Raw genomic sequence first — 14,859 nt, 5'->3', positions numbered from 1 at the left:
AAATAGGAATTTATATGCCAGATAAGAACAGACTTAGCAAAGTGTTACCTTTAAGCGTCTGTGTTTCTTTCTTCTCTTCCCAGATATCTCAGGTTTTTGATCACCATTTACTTCCTCTCCTTCAGTTGCAGTTATATTCTCCTTTTCCTTCAAGGTGAGGGTTTCTACAATCATAAAGAAAATGATTCATCGCATCTTTTTATAGGATAAGTTAGTCACTGCCAATGTGTTAATTAATATGTTACCCTTCTCCAAGAAAATAACACCAGGTAAAGCCAAATTTCCAAGTAGTAGATCAGGGGAAATTTCTCCTTATAGAAGTATTTCAGTTAAAAATAATGAAATAGAGGGACTTCTCCGGTGGCGCAGTGGTTAAGAATCCACCAGCCAATGCAGGGAACATGGGTTTGATCCCTGGTCTGGGAAGATCCCACATGCCGCGGAGCAACTAAGCCCCTGCGCCACAGCTACTGAGCCTGCACTCTAGAGCCCGCGAGCCGCAACTACTGAGCTTGCGTGCTGCAATTACTGAAGCCCCCGTGCCTAGAGCCCATGCTCCACAGCAAGAGAAGCCACTGCAATGAGAAGCCCACGCACCGCAACAAAGAGTAGCCCCCGCTCACGTAGCCCCCACTCACAGCAACTAGAGAAAGCCTGTACACAGCAACGAAGACCCAACACAGCCAAAAAAAATAAAAATGAAAGAAATAGGAATGATTGAATTATTATTAGAATATCACTATTTTTGCAACCCCTAATGGATTAATGGATCTAGACATTGATCACCAACGGCTGCTAGTATCACAAGAGAGACAACCACACTTTATGTGTGTCCTGATGGAAGACTATATCATCACCTGTGAAGAAGTCTTGCCAACAAAATAGAACCTGAATCTGATCAAGCCTCTATATCAGATTTATCAAATTACAGGAAATGTAGGGCACAGAATAATATGGTAAAGAACATGTTAAATGACAAAACAGGGATGCAAGCAACAAATCCAAACAGTGGGGAAAATATGCAGGACCTAATTTCTTCAACAAATGAATTGCAAGAAATAAATAGAGCTAAAGGAGAGACATAGAGGTTGAAAGATGAGACATATCATCCAGCTGTAACGTGTACAGTCATTTGCATCTCGATTCAAATAAGCAATCTGAAAAAGAACAATAGCAAATGTTTATGTCATTTATAGACAACCAAAATATTTAAGCATTGGATATTTGATGTTACTAAGGACTAATTATTATTTGTGGTGATGACGTTGTGGTTGTGTTTTTTGAGTCCTTATTTTTTAGAAATATGCACTGAAATAATTGCAGATGAAATAATATGCCTGGGATTTGCTTCAGAATAGTGTGGGAGGGGGAAAGGAAGTAGATGAAGTGAGTTAGTAATTGTCAAAACCAGGTGATAAGTACATGAGGATCATTATACTGTCCTGTCTACTTCTGTTTAGTTTTGAAATTTTCCATAATAAAAAGGAAACGAACAAATAGCAGGTCTCATTTTGAAAAGGCCTAGAAAAAGTGTTACTATTAATGGGGTTTTAAATGTTTAGTACAGAAGGTGAGTTTTCGGACTAAGGAGTTCTTTCCTTGCCTTCACATTAGCTAGCTTTTTCTACCAATATATATATAAATGTTCTTTTACCTGTAAAACTAAAAGCAAATATTCCTAATGCCAGAGAGAAGAAATGCAGAATTCAAACCCTGTAGCTAAATCTGAGCCTCAGTATTTCTTGAGTAGCTGTTCTCTTCTGATTCGGTAATGTGATCTGACTCTGAAAGAATAGATACCTGAACAACAAACATGAGATAAAGTATACCGGGCAACAAATCTTTAGTAACCTGATAAAATGCATTCCGTTGTGCAGGAGTGTTTGGGTTACATAATATCTAGATTGATGTGGTAATTATTCCATCTAATTAGTTTATTACATATTATTTTTGCTTTTATAACTACCATTTTTTGATTATTCCCGATGGGCCAATCACTCTGCTAAGCTTTTTGTATATTTTATCTCTGTTTTATTTATTTCTTACACTTCCCCATGAGGTTGACATTAGGTGTTATTTTCCCTCTTTTATAGATAAGGAAACTAATGCTGAGAGGTTTTGTATGTAACTTGCTCAAGATCACATAGCTCGTAAGTACAATCTGAATTCAGTTAAGTCCATTTCTTTCCCCCGCTTCCCAGGATGACCTAAATTAGAATGAATATATTCTAAAGGAATTTTGGCATGCTACACGATCCCATTTAACATAGCTAACAATTCAACCTGATCCTTATCAATGGTCTTTAGATTTTAATTCTATATCTTCATTAAAGATAAACCAATTAATGGTTGTAAATGCTTCTCAAGGACATATTATTTTTTTAACATCGGTATTGGAGTATAATTGCTTTACAATGTTGTGTTAGTTTCTGCTGTATAACAAAGTGAATCAGCTATATGTATATATATATATACATATACATATATATACATATACATATATATACATATACATATATATACACACACACACATATATATATATATACATATCCCCATATTCCCTCCCTCTTGCGTCTCCCTCCCACCCTCCCTATCCCACCCCTCTAGGTGGTCACAAAGCACCGAGCTGATCTCCCCGTGCGATGCAGCTGCTTCCCACTAGCTATCTGTTTTACATTTAGTAGTGTATATATGTCAATGATACTCTCTCACTTTGTCCCTACTTACCCTTCCCCCTCCCCGTGTCCTCTAGTCCATTCTCTACGTCTGCATCTTTATTTCGAGGACGTATTATTTTAATGTAATAGAAAAGAATGGAAGTATTAAAGGTTTTTTGTAAAGGTTGGTGTCTCTCAATGCATTCATTTATCACCAAAAACCATAGAGCATCAAAACACGTTATAATGTGTTACAGTGGAAGAAGGATCTTCCATTGATCCCAAACTGAAAACAGTACCCTCACTTTCAAGATGTTCATTCCTGGGCTCCCCTGGTGGCGCAGTGGTTGAGAGTCCGCCTGCCCATGCAGGGGACACGGGTTCGTGCCCCGGTCCGGGAGGATCCCACGTGCCGCGGAGCGGCTGGGCCCGTGAGCCATGGCCGCTGAGCCTGCGCGTCCGGAGCCTGTGCTCCGCAATGGGAGAGGCCACAACAGTGAGAAAAAAAAAAGATGTTCGTTCCTTTGAAGGTGAATTTTGTGCAATAGGATGGTAGATTTAAGGGAATGATGAGGTGCAAATCATTCATTTATCAACTCAACAAGTATTTATTGTCTATTATGGGCCTCTGTGAGCAGAAAAACAAGTATATAGTCACTGCCATTACAAATCCTATGGATCATTGAGAAATACAGGCAAACAAAGAAAAGCAAAATTAGAAATTGTGTGTCAGGAAGGAAAGGTCCATGTTGTATGTGAGTGTATTACAGGAACCTTACCTATTTTGGTGGTCAGAGAATTGGATCCTATGCATTCAGAAGTAAATAGTATGTATTTACTCCTTGCACTTAAATTCTTGATATATATATATATATAAACAGCATAATTTAATAAAACTTCTATCTCCCCACTCATCATTGCCAAACCATTTTGGTGTCTTAAAGCACCGTGATATGGACTTCCCTGGTGGCGCAGTGGTTAAGAATCCACCTGCCAATGTAGGGGACACAGGTTTGAGTCCTCGTCCGCGAAGATCCCACATGTCTTGGAGCGACTAAGCCTGTGCACCACAACTACTGAGTCTGAGCTCTAGAGCCCGCGAGTCACAACTACTGAGCCCACATGCCACAACTACTGAAGCCCGCGTGCTTAGAGCCCACGCTCCGCAACAGGAGAAGCCACCGCAATGAGAAGCCCTTGCACCTCAACAAAGACTGGAGAAAGCCCACATGCAGCAACAAAGACCCAAAGCAGCCAAAAATAAAAATGAAAATAAAAACACTGTGATATAGAAATTTATTTTTGTTTGTGAGAAGCCAGTCTTTTAGAACTTTTCTGAAAATGCTACTTTGCGTATAATGTTGAGGATCTTAGTCATAGGACAAACATCCTAAAAGATTTCTTACATGGGCCTTCGACTTGCTCAGTAAATGTTGAATTTCTTGATCTGTCAAATTTACCCTGGTTTATAATTAATTAATTGTTTTCCCATTAAGCTTAAACCATGCAGCCACTTTTCCAGTCAGCTATATGGGGAGAAGGAGGTAAGGCTCCTTTTGAACCTATTCAGAGCTGCTTTTCCTCAGTTGATGGTACATTGCCAAGGTCAGAAAGCCTAAAATTAACTCCACCAGCTGTGTTTAGGTTTGCTTCATATAGCCCATGGACTCAGGGGGCTCCGTCTGCTGGGCCTGCTTGCTGCTTCAATCTACCATGCTCTTAAAAGTTTGTTTGCCTGGAGTGCATGTTGTGCACAAGATGTGGTAACTAAGCAGCTTGAAAGTATGTGGGGACTAAACAAATAAGTCTCTCCTTTAATCTCAAAAATACCTAGCAACAATGTTGGGGGAGGGGTGTGGGGGATGGAGGAGTCCCTACTGAGTACGTCAGTTGAGAGGCTTAACTTTTAACCTTGCTGAAGTTTCCCAGAGAGCAGGCTGCTGACGTGCTGTCAAAGACCAAGGGATGATGATGCAGTTTCAAGGAGTCTAAGTTTTTAGCCCACCCATCTCCATGAGGTCCTTTAGCATGAAGAACCATATATAGACATAGAGAGTATCCCAACTGGCTGCAACTTAAAAATATCCTAAGGATCAGCAGCTGTTACTTTCACGCACACAAATTCACAGTTGGCTTAATTAAATTGTGCCTGTTCTCAAGCGCTGCAACCCTTTGGGTTGTGCCCTAGGTGCTTATGCTGCCTCCCCCATCTCCATTCCCTTCCTCCGAGTAACTTAAAGCAGAACGGATGAATGAAAGGGGCGGTTCAAGGTTTGCATCAATATAAATAATGAAATGTGGAAGTCAGATCTTGAATCCCTGCCTAGACAACCACTGGACTTCAGGGACCCTAAGTGGCCCCTGGCCTTGGCCATTTGTTCTCTCTTGCCCGTGGCTGCTCCCACACCCTCTTCTTGGCATCTGTCTCATGTTTTCCATAGTTGTCATCGTCACAACCACAGCAACCTGAGCAGACCACAATCCTCTTATAGCTGGAGACATGAGCTACTGCTTTACACGATATAATTCCCCTGTCCTGCACCAATAGGAATCTGGTCCCAGATAGTCAAACCATTTGTTTTTCCTCAGGAGAAATATTCCAGCCCTCCCAGAATATCACTGTCCTTAAGGTCTATATGGCATCAGGGCAGACAGGAAGCATCTAAAGAGAAGATGACCAAGATAATCAGTCCCACCTTGAAATTTGACCAAGTATATCCAGATCCCTTATTTATATAGGCTGTACTCTGTGTTTCCACACCAATCGTTCCATTTGAGTATAGGACAAAGAGATTTAGTAAAATAAAACCATAGTGGGCAGGCAGATTTCCTATCCAAAATAGAGCTTTTAAAGGAAGTAATCTTGTAATGTACTCCTTAAGGGATAAGGAGTGAGATCTTCCTGGAGTCCTGCAGGATAAAGGACCACTTATAAGAATCAGTGAGTCAGTAACATTTTTTGAAGATCTACCATAAACCAGTTACCCATGCTAAGGGTGAGGATACAAAAGCAAGGTGCAACGTTACCACACTCAGGGAGCTCGTTTCTAGTGGCAGAGACTGACTTATAAACAAATAATTGCAGCACGAAACCATCCCTCTTATAACAGGATTATATGCAAAGGACCACAGGAGCCCAGCTAGTGAAAGTTAATTTGAGGAGGAAGATAGGGTCCAAGAGAGTTTTACCCAAAAAGCAAGTCTTAAAGGGTTAGTAGACTTTCTCCAGGTAAGGAAGGGGTGATGGAGGAGTAAGAGGCAGACAATGGCATTGCAGAAAGATGATGTAGCACGTGTAAATCCCAGAGTCATGAAAAAAATACATGTATAGGCAAAGGAATTGTTGACTGCTACAACCATTTACACCTTAGTATGAACACTTATTCGTTCGACAAATATTTATTAAGCACTAACTATATGCTAGTTACTTATGTAAGCATTGGAGATATAGTAAGGTACAAAACTAAGTCCCTACCCCCAGGATGTTTACATTCTAGTGAGGAGGAAATATTCTGAATTTTTCAGTATTACCTCTCTAGTTGTATTTGCATTTTAATTATCCCTGATTATGGCATGAAATCTCAAGCCTTATTAAAGGAAAATTTTAGAAGAATAAAGGTATCAGGAATCAAGTAGGGAAAAAATTTTAGAGTCAAAATTCTGAAAACAAAAGCAGACAATAGTTCCAATGCTCATTTGAACTCCGCTTCAGCTGATATCACAGAATCACAAATCCAGTCCAGTAGGAGGTGCTGTGAATATTTAAAATACAGCCTTTAGCCATAAACTCAATGGCTGTGTGGCCAAATGGCAGGCCTAAAATTGGAGCAGGTGTGTGTGTGTGTTTAGAAATTGGGATGGATCCACTACTGTGTTCCCGGGAACAAAGCCTTTTTCTCTCCTTGTTCTTTCCTCCCTCTGGTAACCTCCAGGGACCTGTGTCATCTATCAGTGTCACTGTCTCAGGGCTGTCATGCTTGCAAGTTCCATAAATCTTCCCCAGATCATCAACAACCTTCACAGGAGCTGGGGGCAGGGAGGAAGGTGTTGGCTACACAAGCGTGGCTCAAAAGGCCAGTTCCTCCCAGGAGGCCTCAGTGGTTACCCTAGATAAAGCAGCTCTTTGTTCCCTGTGGTACTCTGGAGCCAACTGTGGCTGCCTGTCCTGCCATGGCTCTTAGAGAGCTTGTATAATCATGGAAGCATATGAGAATCTAAGCCAGTGCTGCAAAGGAACCACAGAATCTTCGGGAAATGAGAGGAACTAATATTTATTTTCTGTTGTATAATTTTCTGCCAGTATCTTGCAAAGCTCATTATATCTCACTTAATTCTCACTACAACCTTATGAGGCAGATGTTATTGTCCCAGTTCTCTGGATGAGGATATTAAATCATATCTAATATACGTAATACCAGTAATAAGTAGTAGATCCAGAATTTGAACCTAGGTCTATCTATTTCATGGGGAATCAAAACATCCTAGAGCTTTGTATATTTAAAGAGTTGGGATTTTAGGTAGTACACAAACACAGCATTATATAATATTGAATTACATAATAGGGAAGTTGTCACCTTTAAATTCATTTCCATTTCTTCTGGTTATATCAAAAAGAAAGTCTTGGTTTGATGCTAGTATGTCTTTAACATCTCTCTAACACTTAGCCTCCCTTTTTATAAAAGAGCCCCAGGCTTTAGACCCAGAGACTTCAGTAGGCAGCAATATCTAGCTAGAGCCTAATAGTATTTTGCTCTAATTGAATTTATTTACATGTTCTTCTGCTACATGAGACACATAATACCAGTTTTCGGGCTTCCCTGGTGGCTCAGTGGTTAAGAATCCACCTGCCAATGCAGGGGACACGGGTTCGAGCCCTGGTCCGGGAAGATCCCACATGCCACAGAGCAACTAAGCCTGTGCGCCACAACTACTGACCCCGTGTGCCACAACTACTGAAGCCCGCGCGCCTACAGCTCATGCTCTGCGACAAGAGAAGCCACCACAATGAGAAGCCCACGCACCGCAACGAAGAGTAGCCCCCGTTCACTGCAACTAGGGAAAGCCCGCGTGCAGCAACAAAGACCCAACGCAGCCAAAAATAAATAAATAAATTTTAAAAAATACTAGCTTTCATTTATACTAGTGATATAAAATTGGGCCTGTTAGTTAAGCTCAGGACCTCTAGCATCCAACCATCCAGATTCAGCTACTTTCTAGCTGTTTGGCCTTGGACAAGTTAGTTAACCCTCAGTTTCCTCACTTGTAAAATAAGTTTTATGGTGTTATCTACTATATAAGGTTGATGTGTAGATTCAATGAAATATTGTACATCAGGAACTTAGAACAATATTTTAAATATCCTACTGTTTAGCACAGGGAACTATACTCAATATTTTGTAATAACCTATAAGGGAAAAGAATCTGAAAAAAATAGATATATTTATGAATAACTGAATCAGTTTGCTATACACCTGAAACTAATGCAACATTGTAAATCAACTACAGTAAAAAAATATACACTATTGCTCAATAAATGTTAGTTATGATGAAGTTTAAAAGAAACTGAGCTGATTTACATCAGGATTTCTCATCTTTGGTACTGCTGACATTGTGGGCCAGGTAATTCTTTGCTGTGGGAGGCTGCCCTATGTATTGTAGGATATTTGGCAGTACCCCTGCCCCCTATCCACTAGGTGCCACTAGCACCCAGTTATAACAAACAAAAATGTCTCCAGACATTGCCAAATGTTCTCCTGGGTGCAAAATCATCCCTGGTTGAGAACGACTGATTTAGGGGAAAATGTTAGGTAAAAGCCATATTTAGATATGACAAACATCTAAACACGTAACAGGAAAAATTGAAGTTTGGGAAACACTGCTCTAAGACAGTACTATTTGAAGTTTAATTCTAAAAATCAGAAATTACTATTTTTATTCGCAGGTTTGTGACAATGTTCTAAGTTTCCTATCAAAGCTAAAAGTATTCAAACAACTTAGAAGGGGCTAGACTAGTAAGTACATGAAATTCATCTTTATTTATTTTTACATCTTTATTAGAGTATAATTGCTTTACAACGGTGTGTTAGTTTCTGCTTTATAACAAAGTGAATCAGTTATACATATACATATGTTCCCATATCTCCTCCCTCTTGCGTCTCCCTCCCTCCCACCCTCCCTGTCCCACCCCTCTAGGTGGTCACAAAGCACCGAGCTGATGCTATGCGGCTGCTTCCCACTAGCTATCTACCTTACATTTGGTAGTGTATATATGCCCATGCCTCTCTCTCGCTTTGTCACAGCTTACCCTTCCCCCTCCCCATATCCTCAAGTCCATTCTCTAGTAGGTCAGTGTCTTTATTCCTGTCTTACTCCTAGGTTCTTCATGACTTTTTTTTTTCTTAAATTCCATGTATATGTGTTAGCATACGGTATTTGTCTTTCTCTTTCTGACTTACTTCACTCTGTATGACAGACTCTAGGTTTATCCACCTCATTACAAATAGCTCAATTTCATTTCTTTTTATGGCTGAGTAATATTCCATTGTATATATGTGCCACATCTTCTTTATCCATTCATCTGATGATGGACACTTAGGTTGTTTCCATCTCCGGGCTATTGTAAATAGAGCTGCAATGAACATTTTGGTACATGACTCTTTTTGAATTATGGTTTTCTCAGGGTATATGCCAGGAGTGGGATTCCTGGGTCACATGGTAGTTCTATTTTTTAGTTTTTAAAGGAACCTTCATACTGTTCTCCACAGTGGCTGTATCAATTTACATTCCCACCAGCAGTGCAAGAGGATTCCCTTTTCTCCCCACCCTCTCCAGCATTTATTGTTTCTAGATTTTTTGATGATGGCCATTCTGACTGGTGTGAGATGATATCTCATAGTTTTGATTTGCATTTCTCTAATGATTAATGATGTTGAGCATTCTTTCATGTGTTTGTTGGCCGTCTGTATATCTTCTTTGGAGAAATGTCTATTTAGGTCTTCTGCCCATTTTTGGATTGGGTTGTTCGTTTTTTTGTTATTGAGCTGCATGAGCTGCTTATAAATGCTAAAGGAACTTCTCTAGGCAAGAAACACAAGAGAAGGAAAAGACCTACAATAACGAACACAAAACATTTAAGAAAATGGGAATAGGAACATCTTTATTCTTCTTTGACCTCCTTCTCTTCTCCTGCCTTCTAGTGTGCCACCCAACACCTGCCTCTACATACATTCTCCTGAACTGACTAGGCAACATCCTTCATCCAGACTTCTTATACACCCCCTCCGCAATCGAGTACTCTTCTCTTCCCCCAGTGCTCTATTCCCTGCTTTTTGAATTCATGTAAAAATGTAATTGATGCCATATCAGTGTGTTTTCAGTTACAGACAGCAGAAAACTATACTCTTAAATGGTTGAAACAATGAGGAAATTTATTGGTTCACAGAAATGAAGTTCAGAGATTGGGAGGTTTCAGAGTAATGTTAATTCAGTGACTCCAGCTCCGGTTTTCTATGGTTCCCTGTAGTCTGCCCTTCTCTGTGTGCTAGCTTCATCCTCTGCTTGGTGATGAATTGACTACAGCAGTTTGGGACCTCACATTCACAGGCAACCATGTTCAGAGGATGTTAAAAGAAATTTGTCTCTTGAAGTTATCCAGTGCCTTTAATGAAAGTTCAGCCTCGGGTTGTTCAGCCTTATAAGTTATTTGCCTTTAATGATTAGATGCCTGAAAAACTCTATCTCTGAAGTTCATTAGTTTCCTGGATTGTTGATAGATTAAATGAGATAATATAAGTGAAAGCACTGTAAACTGATTTGTAAACTGATATGTAATTGTAAGATATCTTCTCTTGGAAGGGTCTTTTTTTAAAAGAATAATCGATCTACTGAACTAGATGATTCATAGTGGAGTTTATTGTACAAACACTCATAGAAAAACAATGGTGCATGAATGCCAAAGAAACCTCAAAAGTGGTGCCTTAATAAAGCCAAACAGATCTCAAGGAGACCTGGTGATTGATTCTAGACTCAAGACAGCTCTGGACTACTCAGCAGCAGAATTTGTGGACCTTATTATGCCCTGCATTGATATGGCTCAGCTATAATAAATGTTTCTACTTTTTTCTGTCCTGCTCCCAACTGGCAAATTATTTCTGCATTTGTAATTCAAATTTCCAGGGTGGGGATGACGATTGACTTAGCCAATACCTCATCTATTTTTGGACTAAACCCTTCACCCAGGCCACATCAAAGGCCACTGGCCAGCTTGGGGGGAGGATGTGCTTGGTCTCCATGCTTAATAATGTCTTTCAAAACCTAAATGAATGTCATTTCACACTACACAATATGTTCTTGCACAAATCAAGAAATTGACTTAAGTAAATAGAATGTGTAAAAACATCAGTACTCTGTAATTAGACTATAAATGTAATACAATTCTCTACTCAACAGATATACCCATAGGATGGGGACTTCAAAAAAAAGAATTTTCAGAAAAACTGAAATGGGCAACTTTAGCCAGGAAAATTTTAAAAAATAAGGGTAGTGAGGGGGTGATAAGGCTACCAGATATTAAAACATTGTAAAGTTACAATGTTTAAAAGCTTGAAAAGAAATCTAGATCGATGAAAGGGAATAGGAAGAAAACAAGAAAAATAGATGATTCAGTAAATGATGACGAGACAACTGGAGAACCATCTGAAAAATCTTGGATCCCTACTTTAATTTCTTACCAAATTAAATTGTGAATGGATCAAAAATTTAAACATAAAAACTGAATCCATAAAAATACTAGAAAAAACATTGAAGAATTTTTTTTATAATTTCATCAGGGAGAAAGCCTTTCCAAGCTTGACATAACTCTAGAATCCAAATCCACACAGATATTCACAGCAGATATTGATAAATCTGATAAATGAAAAAAATTGCCAATAATGAAATATATTAATAACAATATTTTAAAATGGATAATTTGGGAGAAATATTTACAACATATTACAGAGGTAGTGCTTATTTCTACGCTTTATAAATAGCTCTTATAATTCAATAAGAAAAAGATCACAACACAATTTTTTAAAATAGAGGGAAAAATACATAAACAGAATATTTTACAGCTGGTAAGTAAATGAGGCAGATCTATATAAACTGATCTTAAATCATCTTTCAGATATATTAGTAAGAGAAAAAAGGATATGGTAGAAGATAAGGAATCAGACATAGAGGGTGATTAGTTCTCAAGAGTGGGGATTCTGGCTAAACAGATTTAGCAGGGTTCTTCCTAAAACTGGGCAATGCAGACAAACATGTCGGCCCAAAGGTCAAGACCTACTTGAAAAGATGGCTCAGAAGAGCCTGACTAAAGTTTGATCAAGGAGAGAGTCTTTGTTGATAGTCATAGATTCCAGGGATTAGGAAAAGGGGGTTATTATTCTGCCTACCACCAAGCAAATTGATCAGCCAAAGAGAATCAACTGAAAAACTATTATAAGCAATAAAATAATTCATTAGAGTGGCTGAGTATAAAATTAATGTATAAATTAATATAAAAAGGCAACATCCCATCCATCTAGCAACTAAAATTATAAAATACATAGAAATATCTATGTTCTTGATTACTCAAGAAAACAGTAAAAGTGTTGTTGAGAAAGGAAAATATCAACCTGGGATCAGAATTAAGAAGAATTATTTTTCAGTGTATCCTCTTTTGCATCATTTAAGTCATTTCATAGCCATATGCTGTTAAACATATGAGTCTGATCTTGTCAATGCCTATTTAAAATTCGGTATTGGTTTTTTGGATGTTATTGCTGCTTTCCAGAATTGTTTTTGTGGGTTTGTTTTTGTTTTTGTTTTTGCTGTCTATTATCCAACTCCCTTTTCCTATTTTGGGAGAATCTGCTATTGTGTATGGTTTCAGTAGGACTCAGTGCCCCATCATTTTCTATGGAAACTGAAGGGGGAAGAAATGGGATCTTCCTGCCCAGGGCGTTGACTCTGGAGGTGGTTACACTGAAGCCAGGGACACTTAGCTCTATCATGGGAATCTGCAGAAGCATCCCACACAGGTGGAGATGTTACATTTTAATTAAAAACAGCCATTGTACTTTGTGGTTTTTTGCTTGTTTGTGTTTGTTTTTATTGATTTGGCTGCGTCGGATTGTAGTTGCGGCATGTGGGATCTTCATTGAGGCATGCCGGCTCTCTGGTTGAGGACCATGAGCTCAGTAGTTGTGAGGTGTGGGCTTAGTTGCCCCGCGGCATGTGGGATCTTAGTTCCCTGACCAGGGATCGAACCCGCGTCCCCTGTGTTGGAAGGTGGATTCTCAACCACTGGACCACCAGGGAAGTCCCTGTACTTTGTGTTTTTTGACCCAAAGGAGCATCTTGGTTTTTTTCTGTTTTCCAGAACTTATCTTCAGCCTCTTGCTGATGTTGTGAATCCTGAAAACTAAGTAATAATATGTGAATTTTTTCCTATTTCTTGCGATCAAAAACCCGAATTCCAGATATCAGTCAAACCCCTTAGCAAGTCATACAAGGACCCTCCTTTATTTTCGGCTTATCTCTAGCCTACCTCATTCCCAGTACATACATGGATTTTCTATAATTTCCCAAACATGCCATGCCTTTTTACCCCTCTATACCTATATAGAATATTTTCTTTTCCCAACAGAGAGGTAAATGCCTTCTGAGCTTTTAATACCCACTTAATTCAATCATACTTTCTCTGAATCATCCCCTCAGTACTTTCTCTCTTACTTCTATGGTCTATTAACAGTATTTGTTATATTATGTCTAAAGTATTTGAACTATTCTGTATCAGGCTGAGAATTCTGAGGTTTGATCAGACCACCAGGGCCTGGTCCAGCACGTGGCATGTTGAGGTACCTTAATAAGTGTTAACTGACTACATGAATGAAATTAGTTAAATTCATTTTTGATGATTCAAGATTATTTTGACTACCATCACCCTTTTTTTTTTTGTCCACTTCACTATAGATCTTTGGGGTTATGAAAGGGTAAAGTATGATTTGTTCCTTTAAAAATCTATTTAATATTTGGCAGCTTAAAAATAGCTTCCACATATATTTTCTTAGTTGATTTTTGTTACAATCATGTGTGGCAAACTAGGGTAAGGAGTTTCAGAGAGATTAACTTTCCTAAGATTATATGACATATATATATGGTAATAATAATATAAAATTAATAAAGGAAAAACATGTCACATTTACTTAACACTTACTATATCCAAACACTGTGTTTTTTTTTTTTTTCACTTGCTGTATCTAATGTGATCTTTTCTACCGCATGGTAAGTATTATTATTATCCAGTTGTGTGGTTGGGGAAGCTGAGATCACCAGTCAGTAAATGGTAAAGCTGAACTTGAACTGTTGAAATGGAATCAGTGTCCCAAATCATTATGCTACTCTGGTAATTTTACTGTAACCTCCTGCTGTTATTAATAGCCATACTTATGGCTTCGTATAGCTTCTTTTTCTGCTATTTTATTGCAATGCCATCTTGCTGCTGCTAATTCACTATTTCTTATCTGTGCTGGAAAACAGATAAGTAAATTTATTGTGTCTAAAATTAAGAGGAGGAAATGAATGAATATCTATGGTTTCTGTAACATCTTTTATGGGAAAAACTTTATTTTGTTGTTGTTCACTTTTTGATTCTCCATCATATTCTATTTAGTAAAAGTCCCAGAAAAGTGCCCCTTCTCAAATGACTTTATTTGAGTTAACTCATACAATTGACCTGAACGCAAGTTTCTCTAAGTAGTCAATAATGAGGCATTGGAGTGACAATAATCTGGAAGCCATAATCTTTTTTCAGGCCTTGAGCTCAACCACCTGAAGGAGAGAGACAGTGGCTGGCTCAGTGAACCCACCACAGAGTGTGTATACTATAAACTGCACAACAGTGTTAAATGGCTGAAATGTTAAGTGGATAATACTTCGCCAAAGGAGCAGAGCTCACAGATTCAGAAGAGCTACTGAGCTCTAGAACACTTGTTAGAAATTGCCCTTTTGTTAGTTTATTCTTTCATTAGTGTATATTTTTCTTTACTACAGCTTCTTTTCTTTTTATCATTTATATATATGCATTTATATATCATTTGCATATGTATGTATCACAAAAAAAGACCAGAGAGCTTGAATTTGCCTCCATCACTGGCAGTAGAAAAAAGCCCACTTT

The sequence above is a fragment of the Lipotes vexillifer genome, unplaced genomic scaffold, assembly GCF_000442215.2.
Source record: "Lipotes vexillifer unplaced genomic scaffold, Lipotes_vexillifer_v1.1 scaffold933, whole genome shotgun sequence".
NCBI classification, from domain to species: Eukaryota; Metazoa; Chordata; class Mammalia; order Artiodactyla; family Lipotidae; genus Lipotes; species Lipotes vexillifer.
Note: the sequence above shows the minus strand (reverse complement) of the source record.